This window comes from Castor canadensis, chromosome 8 (genome assembly GCF_047511655.1).
Source record: "Castor canadensis chromosome 8, mCasCan1.hap1v2, whole genome shotgun sequence".
Lineage (NCBI taxonomy): Eukaryota > Metazoa > Chordata > Mammalia > Rodentia > Castoridae > Castor > Castor canadensis.
Genome location: NC_133393.1, coordinates 144416397 through 144432110, shown reverse-complemented (window position 1 = coordinate 144432110; position 15714 = coordinate 144416397). Strand labels below are relative to the sequence as shown.

At 42.4% G+C, this 15714-nt stretch overlaps 1 protein-coding gene and 1 long non-coding RNA gene across 9 annotated transcripts in view; one reads left to right on the top strand and one right to left on the bottom strand.

Moving 5' to 3' along the window:
• Nucleotides 1-15714, top strand: part of Large1 (LARGE xylosyl- and glucuronyltransferase 1) — a 502729-nt gene that overhangs the window by 372526 nt on the left and 114489 nt on the right. The window lies entirely within an intron of this gene.
• LOC141425831 (uncharacterized) lies at nt 763-15631 on the bottom strand. The gene is made up of 4 exons (XR_012450984.1): nt 15460-15631; nt 2776-2956; nt 2087-2197; nt 763-1012 (listed from the first exon to the last, which is right to left on the bottom strand). It is a non-coding gene; the product is annotated as an uncharacterized lncRNA (long non-coding RNA).

Below are 15714 nucleotides of genomic sequence, written 5' to 3'. Positions count from 1 at the left end.
TATTCACCCTCCTATCTCCTTTCTTTATATCCTCCCCAGACACAGTGGTATCCACCCCCAGTCAGGACCTTTTTGCCTTCCTGTTCTCTGTCTGCTAAACAACTTTAAAATGCTTCATCTGTATTCACTCCAACTGAGTTACATGCCATTTGTGTGTGTTTGTTTAGAGACTGTGTCTCACTCTATAGCCCAGCCTATCCTGAGCCTCTCACAGTTCTAGGACTACTGGTGTGTGCCACTACTCCTGGCATATGCTATTACTTAAAGCATATTTGTTTTATTTTGTTTTTCTTCTAATTTCATTAATGTGGTAGCATTGTTGGATTTCAGTTGGTATGTTTTATGTATGTATTTACTCTTTTCTGTTCTCTTTCACGTTTCAGACTTTCCTTCTGGGGTCATTTTCCTTCTTCTTAAAGTATCTCTTTTAAGTTTTCCCTGAGTAAGTGTGTGCTACTTGTAAAATCTGTTTTTGACTCTCTGAAAAGTGATGTTATTTTGCCATCTTGAGATATGTTTTAACTGGATCTACAGTTCTAGGTTGATAGTAATTTTCTCTGGGCACACTGATTTTATTATTCCATTCTCTTAATTCATGCATTGTTTCTGTTGGTAAGTCCTTTTTCACATCTGCAACTTTTCCACTTGATTCCTTTTCAAATGTACCTGGTCATTTTTGACAGTCTTCTCTTCCTTTTGTTGTATACTCTCTAGAGTTATCTATTCAGGCATAATAAATTACTATAAAATTTAATGGCTTAAAACAAGTCATTTATTATGTCTCCTGGTTTCTGTTAGAAATTCAGGAGGGACACAGTGAGGCAGTTCTTGTTCAGGTTCTCTTGCAGTTGCAGTCACACGGCAGATGGACTAGAGAATTAGCTTTCAGGTGCCTGGCCTACCCCACTGGCAAATTGGCAAATTCTGCAGTGGGATAAAGACTTCCTGTATCCCCTACATGGGGCTATCCACACAGCATCTTTAGGTGTCCTTACAGCGTGGATACTGGCTCCTACCAATGTGGAGAGAGGGAGAGAGAGAAAGCAAGAGAGAATATGAATGAATGTGTACATGCCAAGCAGAGGATCTATCCTTTTTATCACCTAAATTCATGAATTCAGAAGTCACATAGCATCATTTCTGTACCATTCAGTTCATTATAAATGAATCACTGAGATAAGTCATTCAATGTAGGGGTCCTCTACCTTATAGGGGAAAGGAATGAATGAATTTGGAGGCTTAAGCTACCTCCTACTTTCTGTGATTTCTTTAAATATACTGAACAAATTACTTTATGTTCTATATATGATAATTACAATTAGCAGTCATTTGGAGTCTGATTCATTGTTACTTATGTTTGTTTGGCTGGTTTTGGTTTTTGAGACAAGGTCTCTCTGTGTAGTCCATGCTGACCTCCAACTCAGGATCCTCCTGCCTCAGCTTCTGTGTGCTAGAATTACAGGCATGTGCCACATTGTCCAGCTTACTTTTTCAGTGCTTTTTCTTAAAAAGTTGTTGTTGTGGTAGTAGTGAACCCGTGTCCTCTGGAAATTTGTGTAAATTCTTTGAACTCAAGCTTCAAGATATAGTTGCCCAGATAGGATCTGCATTAGCTTCTACCAAATGACAGAGTTTACAGTGGGTTTCAAACTGATAGGGTAGCTGTGAATTGTAGCCCCCAACATAGGTGAGGATGGGCCTAGACTTAAGAAGAATAGATACCGCTGCCTTCCACTTGATACAAAGTCAAGACAGACAAGTTGCCTATCTTCTATAGGGACTGGCTCTTTTCCCACCAAGGATGTGACTTCTGGGGGGAACCTAACTTTACTCATTCTCCACAGTCTCTTGCACAGTCTTAGTCTTGTCTCCTTTTCCTGTGTTTGCCCCCATTAAAACTAATGCTTAATGTTAGTTCCCATAGCAGGTTCCCCAGCTCAGGTACTATCTTTAGCTTGCTTACCTCTCAGATTGTATGCTGTCTTACTCATTTTCCTTGTTGACTCTGAGGATTTACCTTATGTTTTACCCACTCACCTGTTCCTTTTCTACACATGCACACACAAACACGTGCATATCTACGTACATTTTGTTTTGATCCAGCTTTTTTAGTTTTTTTCCCGCCGGGATTTTTGTTTTTCAGAATTTATTAGCCTTCTCCAGGAAACTCTTTAAAACTATGCATGCTCTGTCCAACCTAGAGGTAGAAAATTAGCAAATTAGAACCTCCTGAGATGGGGACCAGGTACTTGGATTTTTTTAAAACTTCCCCAGACAATCCCAATGCCCGCCACTGCGAAGAGCTAATTATTATAATGAAGACATGGTCCAGAAGCAATGGAAACTCAGCGGGAAAGCTAAATTCAGCCCACAAAGTTGGGGAAGGCTTGATAGAGGAGGAAATTGCATTTTGCTCTCTTTCAATATTCCCTCTCAGCCTGTGACTGCTATAGTTAGCTTCCTGGTTTGTAAGCACTCACCATCAGCATCACACCATGAGTTTGAAGGCCCCTGGGGAATGCCTTCATCTCACTGGATATGTAGCTAAATCACCAGGCTTGACCTGCTATGGTCAGCCCCTGCTGATGCTCATCCACACCTCTGCCCATTGCATGGGCCCAGAGCCACCATAGACTGACAGCCTACCCGCATTTTTCCCCATGCTGTTGTGTGAGGTGGGCTGTGTGGAGTGGCAAGTCCAGATGAATATCAGGGAAATGTAGCAAGTCATTGCACTCAAAGGGTTTTGAGAATTCTGCATTGCATGTACCTTACCTGTACCAATCCTTTATTTGACTCCACTCCTCACTTGCTTATAAGGCTTTCACTGTGTACCACATCCCCAGATCCACAGGAACAAGAGAAGAGAAGCACCTTTGGAGTCCCAGCTGTACAACTTATTAACAGCATATCCACAGGCAAATACTTCAATTTCTCTCTACCTTGGTTTCCTTTTCTGTTAAATGAAAAGTAAAAGTTCCTGTCTTCTGAGGTTATTGGAATATATGAGTGAAATAGAGTATTTTAAATCCCCAGTATATAGTAGACATTTCTGTTTATTATTGTCACTTTTGTTATTATGGTTCTTTAAAACATTAGGGAATAAACAGGACAAGGATTGTTTTCATGTTATTTTCCTAGTTAGTAATTTTATGCCACTTCATCTCCACATACAAATCAAGACCAGACTTCTACACCCACCGATTGAGCCCACTCTTCCTTTCTAGGTTCAGCTCCTGAGAACAATATAAAAATTCCCAGCTCACTTGTTGTACAACCCTGAAGTAAGTATCAGACACTAAGATAGATACTTTACATCTGTGATCCCTCATCCTTACAACAAAGTGCAAGTAGGTTTTATGACCTCAGTTTGACAAAGAGCAAAAGGTAAAGGACTGTACAGGTAGCCAGTGTCTAACCTGGGACTTGGCTCTAGGGTTGTTCTGTTTTTGATGTACTTGCAACCTCCCTTTCATGATGCAGCAAGAATGCTGTTTTTCCTCATCCTAGAATGGCCAAGCACTTCCTACTCTACCTGCTAAACTCTTATTTGTCCTTTAAGACCCGGTGCAAGCACCACCTCCATTGTGAGACCTTCCTCTGGCTCCATCAGTCATAAGAAAAAAAATTATTCTTTTGTAACATTTTTGTTGTATTTGACTGAGGTTCCATTTGGGGCACACTTTACAATTTTTACTGCCTCATGTCTGTTATGAGTCTATATAAAAGTTTCCTATACTTATCTGTAATGTGTTTAAGGTCAACAATTATATTGTGTTCATTTTCATGTAACAAGAACTGTCCATTATATTTCATTGATGCTAATTAAATGTTTATTGAATTAAAGAATAAAAGCTGCATTTAGAATGGTCATCATTATTAAAACATTTTTAATTATGTTTTTTCCTCAAATCTTTATTGTACTGTACAGTGACTACTATTCAGTAGTGGAGGAAAAATGACACACATTTGCTCTAGTTCCTGGCTTTGAAGGCAATTCTCGTGTTCCCAAATTGCAAGTGTGCAAGTCAAAGCACTGCCATATACCCAGTTGTATGAGTTGCAGAAATATATTTGCCTTGAATAAGTCCCCTGTTTCTTGTCCATGTCTTCCTCTGTGGCCCCTTCTGCTGCTTCAGAAGCACTTTGTACCTTATTCCAAATCTGCAGAGGGTGACCAGGTGGCCTGTTGAGTTCTGTTAGCTGTGAGCTGCTGTTGCCCCCACTGACAAGCTTTTTCAAATGACTCAACATAAGGAGTCTTACTGGGTCACCCTCAGTCAAAACTTGTATAAGTGGATGGAATGAGATTCCTAGGAGCTAAAAGGTTGCATTGATAACAGGTTCTGCCACTTCTGTGATGTCTTTCATCCAGTGACACTACAATAGAAAGTTAATTGAAATGGAAAAGATCAAGCACAAAGGCAGAAAGACTTTATAAAATGTTTAGGATTATCCTACACTTGGATGAGCCACAGGCACACTAAAAACTTTATATTTTGAAACTGTGAATGAAGACAATGATGTATCCAAACTCTGCCGGGCTCTAAGGAAATTCAAAGTAACCAAAGTGGGGAGGAGTGATTCAGCAAATAGGGAAGGTCAGACCTTCGGGTTTATTGGCATTTTGGTACCAATGGGGTTGGTGATGGGGTTTGGGTCTTAAGCAGCTATAAAGATATAAAATACTTGAATGTCAGAATCCAAAGAGCCCTTTGGAGTTATTTTGTGGGAAAATCTTTTTTTCACTAAAGTACATGTCCAGGACTCAAAACAATGGGTCCTAGGTTCAAAGCCTAGAACTAGGTTTCTTGTCTGTTTTTAATGAGGCTTATAGTAACTGCCTAGACTTGCACAAAGGTGGCCATGGTAAAGGAGAAAACAGAGACACATCCATGACCATGTAATAGGAATTAGCTGTTAAGTAAATATGTTTACTGTCACAGTGTTCAAGTTCACAGATTAGAGCTGGGGATCATCTCTGGCACAACCAAGACCCATATCACAATTTCCAAGGCCAGTTATTAAACCAGACTGATTATTTAATGACACTCCTTAATCACAGGAATGCAGAATAACACTAGATTTTTACTGCCTTTTCAACTTATCTTATCCCCCCATCTTATCCAATGGCAACTTTTTAGCAGTTCTCCATTACCAGTCTTTCTAAAGAATTCAATTGAGTCTTCAGAGAAACAACTCTCTTTTGTTACTCTTAATTAATAGATTACATAATATTTGCTCAGTACTGAATTGCAACAATAACAAGAACTGGCATAACAGGTTTGGGAACAATCACTGCTCACTGTTGGGCACAGGAACATGAAAACACAGCAGGTCACTGCTCCTGGAGAGCTTCCTGAATGCCCACAGGTTATAGGAAAGAAAGGAAGTATTGGCAATCAATGCCCTCTATCTATCACAGTCCATTGCTCCCTTTTGGGGCCCAGGGAAGAAAGACAAGAGACCTAGTCTTTTTAAAGATATATATTTTTTAATTGACACATGGTAATTGTATATAGCTATTGGGTACACTGCAGTATATATAAGTGTACATATGAAGTGATTGGTGTATCTGTCACCTTAGATGTTTATCATTCCTTTGTGTTGGGAATGTGCAAAATCCTCTGTACCAGCTATTTTGAAATATTATTAATTGCTATCAACCGTAGTTATCCTACAGTGCTGTAGAACATTAGATGTTCTTCCTCCTATCCAACTCTGCCCCTCCCCCATCCCTGTTGTTCATCCTCTGTCCATCCTCCCTTCCCATGCGCGGGCACCTGGTCACATCTTATAAGCATACAGATGGACCTTCTGCCAAATACAACTGTAATATTTACCAGGTGACAGCCCTTAGCTTTGCCTTGCTTTTAGCAGTGTGCATCAGTCTGTCTAGGATTACTATGGTAAACAAATCTGTAATTAATAGACATATGGGACTGAACACCCTGGAATACAGCATGTAAACTATGCAATTGTTGGGGTATAAAATCAGGATATTTCACAACCGGCACAGCTCTGTTTAGTGCAAGCAATGACAGCCTACATAGTTCAGAGACCCCATATGCTAAATTGGGGTCAGAATGCTTTTCAATATGGCAAGGAATTGGGAAGTAGCATTGGTGTCCTGGGCCTCTCTCTGCCCTGACTGATGACTGGATAGTAAGTACAAGCTCTGATACCTGACCCACTACACTGATTAACTATGTCCCATTAAAGAGCCTTTGGTGTGCATTCAAGATGAAGTGTGAAAGCGATGAGAAGTGCCTCAGTTTTCTATTTCTTGGAACGGATTCCTGACGAGCCGGGTTTCTGAGAAAACTTTTATAGAATTCAGATCTCTGGTGGAAGATACCAGAAGAGAAATGATAAGAAGACCTGGAGGTCAAAAGCAAGTAAAAAATGCAGGAGCCCAGACAGAGAGACAGACAAACAGACACAGAGGCAGTATGAGGATGGTCTGCTGAGGCTACCACTCAAAGGGGGACTCTTCTCCTTCTGCCTGTGGCAGACTCTCTCTGTGTCAGTTTTAGCTTTACAAACCCTTGCCACCAGTGGGACTGGTAATTCTAGTTCTTTCTTCGAGACTACACTGAATTGTGTAGCTGCCTGTCCAAATTAGTACACTGTGGAGGGAAGGCAGCATTCAGAGTCCTAGCTAGAGGATAATTCCAAACCTTTCTATAGTGACAGTGAAGTCAGCTTGTCCTTGTCCTACTATGAGACTGGAAAATGGGAAATGGTCTTCAAAAACTACCATGCACAAATGTCATTGTCATACAAGCAGGAAAAAAAAGTGCAATCTAACAGGCTCTGTGCTGTACAAACCACTTTATTTTATGTATTACCCATGTGTAGTCCACTTTATCTTGCAAAGTGTTTCGGGCACTGTAAGGAGATAAATGGATTTACATACACAGATCCTTGTGTCCTACGTGACTTTTAAAATCAAAGTCTGAGCTTCCTGGCAGCTAAAGTAAAAAAGTCTACTTGGTCAGTTAAAGAATTCTTGCATAAATTATTGCATAAATAAATTCTTCACATTGTCTGAGGCAAGCATCCTGGAAATCCTGTATTAGCTCTGCTTGCAGTTAAACTCTGGAATGAGAGGGGAGAGCAGAATGCTGGGGTGGGGCCCTCTTCTAGAAGACATGGCAGATGTGTGCAAAGTGATAGCTGTATTTTCTGAGGAATGGCTGGAGGGGAAATTGAAGGTTTTTAACAGAGCTTAGGTCTCCTGGTTCCAATGCTAGCCACCTGAGGTAGATGTGGTGGGGGGCTTTAATATATTGAGGCTGCAGAAGGCTCAGTCATTGCTTTGTACATCCAAAAATGGCTGACATTTTAGGAGTGAATGCTCAAATGACCTTTCCCTGCTTTGGTGGTGCCTTCAAGCTGAAAGAATGAGATTTCAACTAAACCTTCCCATACATAGCAACAGGGTTTTGTTTTTGTCTATGGCCTCAGTTTACAGAAAAATCACCTTAAACAATTTGATCTTTTCTCTGCACCCCTGTTAACCTTTTACCCTCTTTATTTGGCACGGGGTCATGCTATGTGCCTTCTGCCTCCCCTAGGTTTGGGAAAACTTTCAATAAATCTTTCAAACCTTAAAAAAAAAAAAAGAATAAAGGATACTACAGATCGAGTATCCTTTATTCAAAATGGAACAGAAGTTTTTTGAATTTTGGATTGGGGAAGTGGAGCTTGGAATATTTACACATATGTAATGACAGATTTGGGGGATGGAACCAAAATCTAAACAGAAAGTTCATTTATGTCTCACATATACTTTAAATAGGTAATCTGAAGGTAATTTTATATAATATTTTAACTTTAAGCAGGAAACAAAGCTGCATGATATGGAATTTTCATGTACAAAAAATTTCGTATTTTGGAGAACTTATGGTCTTAGAATTTCGGTTTAGGGATGTTCAGTCTCTTCTATGGAGTCACATTAATGTTGTTGTTTAGGTTTTGGTGGTGGAGGTGGTGGTGGTGGAATTTCGGGTTGAACTCAGGCTTCATTCTTACAAAGCAGGTGCTCTATCACTTGAGCCACATCTCCAGTCAGTTTTGCTCTGATTATTTTGGAGATGGGGTTTCACGAACTACTTGTCAGGGTGGACCTAGAATCTCGACCCTGCCAGTCTCAGCCTTTTTTTTTTAATAGGTGTGAGCCACCGACATACAGGTGTTGTTTGGTTTTAAAGGGAATTTCTTACTGGAACTCCCCACTGCTATAGTGGACTGTGTCCTCAGCAATGTTCTGTTTTTATGATGCTGGGATTTGAACTCAGGGCTGTGCCCTTTTGAGGCAGGAGCTCTACCACTTGAGTTACCTTCTGGTTATTTTAGAAATAGGATTTTGCTTTTTTGCCCAGAGACCCTGGGCTGCCATCCTCCCATTTTAAGCTTCCTGATGTTGCTGTTGCTGGGATGACAGGCATATGTCACCATGCCCGGCTTTTTGCTTCCCCTCCCCCACCGAAATCCTCCCAATCTCAGACCTCACCTTCCACACAGCTTGGGACGAGAGGCACGTACCACTGCACCCAGGTGTTGGTTGTGATAGAATCTCGTAAGCTTTTTTGCCCCAGTTGGCCTTTTACTACAGCCCTCCTGATCTGTGCCTCTCAAGGAGCTACTGGCATGAGTCACTGGTGCCCGGCTGCAAATTATGCAATAGAGAGTTTGAAAAGTGTTTCCCATCAGCATCCTTCCTTTTGGGAAAAATGGAGGTGGAACAAAGGACTCTTCCCAGACCTGGACAGAGAAGCTCAAGCATTCTGTCATTCCTACCCACCGTCAGACGCTCCTGAATTGTTGTGGCTCCTCTCTGTCAGGCCTTTGGTAAGCAACAGGTAGTTGATTGTGCAAAAATATTGGCTATTTTGAGCTATGGTGTAAATTGATTGAAATAGTAATATTACGACTGAGAAAAAATGATGGGGAAGCTGCAGCCATCTTCAAGGATGTCCCATGGAAACCCTTGGCTGAGGGGGTGTGCCCTTTGATGTAGAACTCTTTCTTCATGGAGATGGAGCCATCCCTTTAATGGCTCTGAAATGTTATTCTGAGATTATCTACCCTGCAGTCAGACATGTTCCTGACTTATTCATTCTCAAGTGGCTTTGAGCCCTAAATAAGGAACAAATGTCATCCCAAGCAGACTTTTCCTGCCACTTGCTGCTACACTAGTGACCTTTCCCTGATGCAGCCTGTGACAACAGCACTTGTATGCAGCCAGCTCACTTGGAACAGGTGCTCTAGGCCTGCCACGGGTTCCTTTCCTAGAGGACTCAGCACCACAACCTCTTTGTTCACCTGCCACTCTTTCTTCTCTCACTGGCATTCCTCTGAAGGGAAGATGCCCTTTTTGCTGAAATGTCACCCTGGCTCTGCTTTCCCGAGGCCTCTCTCCTGTGGTAGACCTCCTGGCCCTGTTCTCCATCCCTTCGTGTGCTTATTTTTCATGGTAGGTCTTCTAGCCCCTTACTTAGTATTGTACCCTGTGTCTAATTGAGGTCTAGCTCTCTCATTCAAATGAAAAGTGCTTACCAGACAGCAACTTTATTTTTTTTGAGGGTTTTTGTTTTGTTTTTTTGCAACTCAGAGCCCAGAACATCACTTTGGCATTTAATCAACATTCAATAAATAACTGTTGGGAGGACAAATGAATGGCTGAAGAAACAAATGAGCAGATTGAGAGTGGAGGACATCTTCTGACTCTTTATGAAGGATTTTTACAGCAGAGCATTCTTTGTTCGGTGGTCACCTGCACACACATGGGCAAATGCATTCCCTCTCTTGCCCTCTCCCACCTCTGCCCACCCCCATATCTGAGACTTTGCCAGGCAAAACTGTTTTCTATCCTGAACTTGGATGCGTTCATTTGGTCTCCATCAGAAAGGATGTGAAAACTATCAAAAGACAGGGTCCCATGCATTGTTATTACTGGCAAGTTAATATTATGCCAGGAGAAGACACTTAGTTGACTGTTACAAGTGTGAGGTCCTTGGCTCACTAAGGGAGAATTCTCTTGAAGGAGAAGAGAAAGGAATGGAACAGGCTCACAGAGAGTGGGACCAGCGGACTACATCTGCCCTTGCCTTTCCAACAAGACCCCAGGGATAAGTGTACTGGTGTGTTTACTGCTTGGCTGGTACAGGCTATGGGCAAGGAAAGGAAGCCAGGGTCCAGACTCATACCCATTCTAGCTTGTAATTTCCAGTGATTACTGGGAGTTTTCCCAGGTGTAACATTTAACTCATATACAGATCTTCTACTTGGATGGATTTCTGATGTCCTTGTAAGTCTGCTAAAGATCGTGCCTCTGTAATAATACATGGTCCAATATACCTGTTTGGCTATGTGCATTAGCCCTTAGGAAACCACACCCTTCCAGAAGAGAGGGAGGATCCATCTTATTCACAGGTTTGTCTCTTTTTTATGGATTTGTCACCGACAGTCTGGTTGGCCAGATGCCCAGTAATCAAGCTTTCTATGAATAATGTGAGCCAGCTTTTTTCTGTGTAGTTGCTTACCTGCTGATTAGATTAACAAATGTGGAGCGAAAAAAGACTAATAAGTTCTTAAGTTATTATCACCCAGAAATTTTGAGTAATTCATCAAAATTGAACAGAATTTTGTAATTTACATTTCACTTTGTTCCCAGAACAACTCATGGTAGAAATGGTGAATTTGATTATCGTCCAGTATAATGAAATAAAAACAAAAGCTCAAAAATGAAGTAGCCTAGGTTGCATACTTCATAACTGGAACTTAAACCTTGGCCCTTACACAGTCTTGCAAATGAGTGTCTTTTCTGCAACTCCAGGGAGAGAATTCAGACAATTGTCCTCTGCACTGTTACTGGTGAGTCAGAGGTACCTCCGAGTGAACCATCTGAAAGATGCTAGTTCCAAAAAGTGCAGACATAGAGGTGGTCTCTGGACACAAGCCAGCTCTGCATCCCTGACAGAGGCCAAGTCTGAGAGGTGATGGCAGCCACACATCCTGGGAACCGGTGTGATAAAAGCAGCCTTGGAAGACAGCCCAGCAGCTCTGTGCTCTGTTTTTAGTTTTTCCCATTTCCAAAGACCAAAGATCACAGATGGAAGAAAAGAAAAATCATTATTTGAGATTGAGCAGGAGTTTTTAAGCCATAAATTAAGTTAGTGTGGGCCCTCCAGGGGAGGTCTCAGGGATGTGATGGGACCTTGTTCTTGTATCTTGGCAGACGGACTCATTATCTCGTTTTTTATTGGATTGTGGATTCTTTTCTGGGTCTTGGGTCTTTGTCTTCTGCCCCTGTGGTACCCTGAGTATAATGTGCCTTCACTCAGTGTCCTGGGATTCCTGCTGAAATAAATCATACTCCAAGTACCCAGATGAGCTTAGATGATTCTGTAGAGGGTCCTGGACCACCCCCCCTCCCTCCCACACCTGAAGCTGCAGTGGCAGCAGAGACATGGCTGGGTGGGCTGGCCAAATTCCCCTGGACCAGTCTTTGTCTCCATCTTCTCTGTGTGCTCGGAGCATTCCCTAGGCTGGTGCTGACTGTGACTGTTCCCCTGGGGAGGGAAGTACTTTGTTTTCAGATTGTTCCTAACGAGTATAGGAATGGAAAGATGGTCTTTTGCAACAATAAGACAGGGATACACACCCCTCCTCTGGAGTTCCTACCCACTTGACCATGACAAGTGACTGTACCTCTCTAAACCTCATACTTCAGAACAATAAAAATCAACACAACCCTTCCAGGGGTTGCTCTATGACACCTCTGAGACAATACATAGACACAGGAAGTCCGGGTCCTGGACCAGCTGCTCACAAAGGGAGCTGCCCTGAGAAACACATCCTCCCCTCACAGGGCACTATCCATACACATACATGTCTGTACACATAAACAACATGGCAGAAGAAGAATTTGTAGGATTGCCCAGTCTGAAGGGGATGTGGAGTTAGAGTAAAGAGATCTCACTCAGATCAGAAAGTAGTATAGAGGTCACCAGTCTAATCTTAAACTCAGTGCCGGGGCTGGTCAGTAACGCGCACCCCAGGCCTGCTATGCATTAGACTTCACAGAACGATTGAACAAAGAGAAATTCCAGGCCTCCCTCAAAAAGAAGCTGCTTCAGTGAGACTTGAGGTCAGGCCTGGAAAGTGGCAGACCCTGTGAGAAGCCCTGTGCAGAGATAAGTCCAAAAGGGCAGAGGCTGGGTGCCTTTTCTTCACTGCTCTGTCCCTGGCAGTTGGTGCAGAGTGGGGACTTAGGGAAATCCCTGCTGAACCAGAGCCGCATCCTCCCCTGTCTTACCAAACCATCAGTACCTAAAAGCTTCTCCCCTGAAAGGTGGCTCATTTCTACCCTGAACTCCAGTGGCTCTGTACAGCCTCACTTTCTAGTATGCACAATCTCTGCCTTAGTCTTTACTCAGCCAATCTTCCAGAGTAATACAGATTCAAATTCCTCTCGGAGAGGCTCAACCCTAAACTCTAGGAAAGGTTGGGTATTTTCCGTCATGTAAAATCAGAGTTACAGAATAAATAAGCTAGGATGAAGTTACTTCACGAGGAAAGGAAACCCAGTCAGCGTAGGTGAAAAATTCACCTAGGGTCATGCAATAGGAACCTGGTTAAGAGGCCCAGAAAAGCCCCAGATGTAGATACCAGCTGCATTTTGAAGATGAGAAAAATGAACCTAGAGTTTACTTACAATGATGTATAAAGTGTAGGAGAGCTAGAATTTGAAGCAGGTGAACATTGTGTTAACTAAGGTTCAGAGAAAGCAGAAGCAGCCAAGTTTGAGAGGCACAGAAGAGCCTAAGTCTGAAGTCAGAGTCCTAAGTCTTCCATTGACCATGTGTCAACTCAACACATCACTTCCCTCCTCGGCTGTGTGTATAAAGCTACATGGTTCTTGAGTAATTACTAAGGGCTTGTGGCTCATCTAAGTGTTTGTTTTCCCAGAGTGCTTTGAGCTAGAAGTAAACTGTAGAAGTCAGAGCTGTTGAAACATGCAAGTTCAAAAACAGGTCCTGTGCGACCTTTTCCATGCGTTTGAATACACTTTTGTGTACATCTTTTCCAGAAATATTTCATTATTCTACACTGATGAGCCAGGAGCACCCAGGGCTGCTTGTGGTTGTTTCAGGATGTTTAGCAAATGATAATGTGATATCATATGTTTTTCTCATTATAGACATCCTGCACTCAGGCACGCATTGAATGTACTAGTAAAGACTTTTCTACCTGTACATTGCTTATCAGAATCAGTGTAAGATTGAAGGGCATTGTCAGCTTCTCTGCTATACTCAGGATGGCCTCTGGCTTTAACATTTTAATATTCACCTAGTAGCATAAGTGCAGCTTGTCTGATGTGCGCCAATGATTGGCAGCCTCTCTCTGGGTACCCAGGACCTTTCCTGGGGGTGGAAAATAGAGTCAGCAGTAGAGGCATCTTATAAGTCAAGGTAAGTGCCACCTGCTCCTGAGGTTTACCTGAAGGAGTTGGCTAGTCCACACCTCCCCTTACTTCATTCTGAGAGTGTTCACTAGGTCCACATGGGCTAGGATGGCAAGTTGTACATAGCATTTATTTTTCGCTCATCTTTTCACTCATTCATCCATCCACACTGTACTGGACCTCAGGAGAACTTAAACACTTCAATCAAGAGACCAAAATTCATAAAATGTGTACTTTCAAAATATTTCCATGGCAAGGTAAGCAGAACTGAATGGTAAAAGCTACCTAAGGGAAAGGTGATCAGGTACAAATCTGCTAAGGTAATCCAGAGAGAAAGACATAATGAGGGCAAGATATCAGCAGAAGGGATGAATTTCAATAGCCAAGTTATGGAAACAGCCAAAATGCCCCACCACTGACGAATGGATTAAGAAAATGTGGTATCTATACACCATGGAATTTTATGCAGCCATGAAGAAGAACGAAATGTTATCATTCGCTGGTAAATGGATGGAATTGGAGAACATCATTCTGACTGAGGTTAGGCTGGCCCAAAAGACCAAAAATCGTATGTTCTCCCTCATATGTGGACATTAGATCAGGGGCAAACACAACAATGGGATTGGACTTTGAGCACATGATAAAAGCGAGAGCACACAAGGGAGGGGTGAGAATAGGTAAGACACCTAAAAAACTAGCTAGCATTTGTTGCCCTTAACGCAGAGAAACTAAAGCAGATACCTTAAAAGCAACTGAGGCCAATACGAAAAGGGGACCAGGAACTAGAGAAAAGGTTAGATCAAAAAGAATTAACCTAGAAGGTAACACACAAGCACAGGAAATCAATGTGAGTCAATGCCCTGTATAGCTATCCTTATCTCAACCAGCAAAACCCCTTGTTCCTTCCTATTATTGCTTATACTCTCTCTACAACAAAATTAGAAATAAGGGCAAAATAGTTTCTGCTGGGTATTGAGGGGGTGGGGGGGAGAGGGAGGGGGCAGAGTGGGTGGTAAGGGAGGGGTGGGGGCAGGGGGGAGAAATGACCCAAGCCTTGTATGCACATATGAATAATAAAATTAAAAAAAAAAAAGAAGGGATGAATTTGGGAAATATTCATTGGTAAAATCAGTAGGCTTTAGTTGTGGTGAGGATGTGGTGAATGAAGAGAAGGAGGTGTCAAGATAGATTCAAAGGTGTCTAGCTTCATTGACAAAGTTAGATCTTGGTGTTACCATCCAACAGGAGAGGCAGGGGCACACAATTATTTAAAGCTAAAAGACTGTGGGTTTGGTTTTGGTCAGCTTGAGTTGAATGTTATTATGGAACAGTCAAATGAAGATGGTGAGCTGATAGATTTAAGAATAAGAGGGTAAGGAAGAAAGTCTGGGCTAGGGATAGAGATTAGTAATTATCTTCCAGTCAATGGTATTTGAAGCCACTAGAGTACAGTCTATTATTCGTAAATGAAAAACAAGAATAAAAGGCACCATGGATGGGAGCCCAGTTACATCAAATGTATGAGGAGGTAGAGAGGAGTCCAATGAATGAAGCATGGAAAGGACAGACATGGGAGTCACAGAAGCTGGAGGCTTCAAAAAGGTAGAGTGGGGTGGGAGCAAGGGACAGCAGGTCAGGGAGGTGCAGCAGGCACAGGTTTTTCAGAGTCCAGTCTATGTAGCTAATGTTAACATTTGAATAAGAAAACATGGACATTATGAACAATGACCATCAAAAGGGAAGAAGAAATGCCTCTAGTTGTGCAAGCCATGCAGTCGGCATATATTATCTCATTTATGCTTGTATTATGTGCATAACCATTCTTGGAAGTAGAGGTAGGTTTGACTTTTAACCTTTTACAAGGAAACAGGTTCAGCGTAACTGAGTGGCCAAGTCACACCGAACTGAACCTACACTCTCTTTTGCCTAGTTTTAAAACCCCGTATCTTTCTAATTGATCACATACCCAGGGAATGGATGCTTACCTGACCTTCCCACAGTGCTTGGACCAAGTGGGAACAACGTGGTCTCTGCTGCTCAGCTCTCACCTTCGGAGCAGCAGGAGCCCTGCCTGGAGCCAGAAGCTGCAGAAGGAGGGAGAGACAGGGGAGATCCCAGCCTGGAGCCATCCGTCTGCCGGCTGGTGACACCAGCACCAGAGCCCCAGCAGAATAGCAAGCTTGTTCACTCTTGTCTGGCTGTTAGTGGTGATGTATGAATAAGCAAAGAAGACAGCTTCA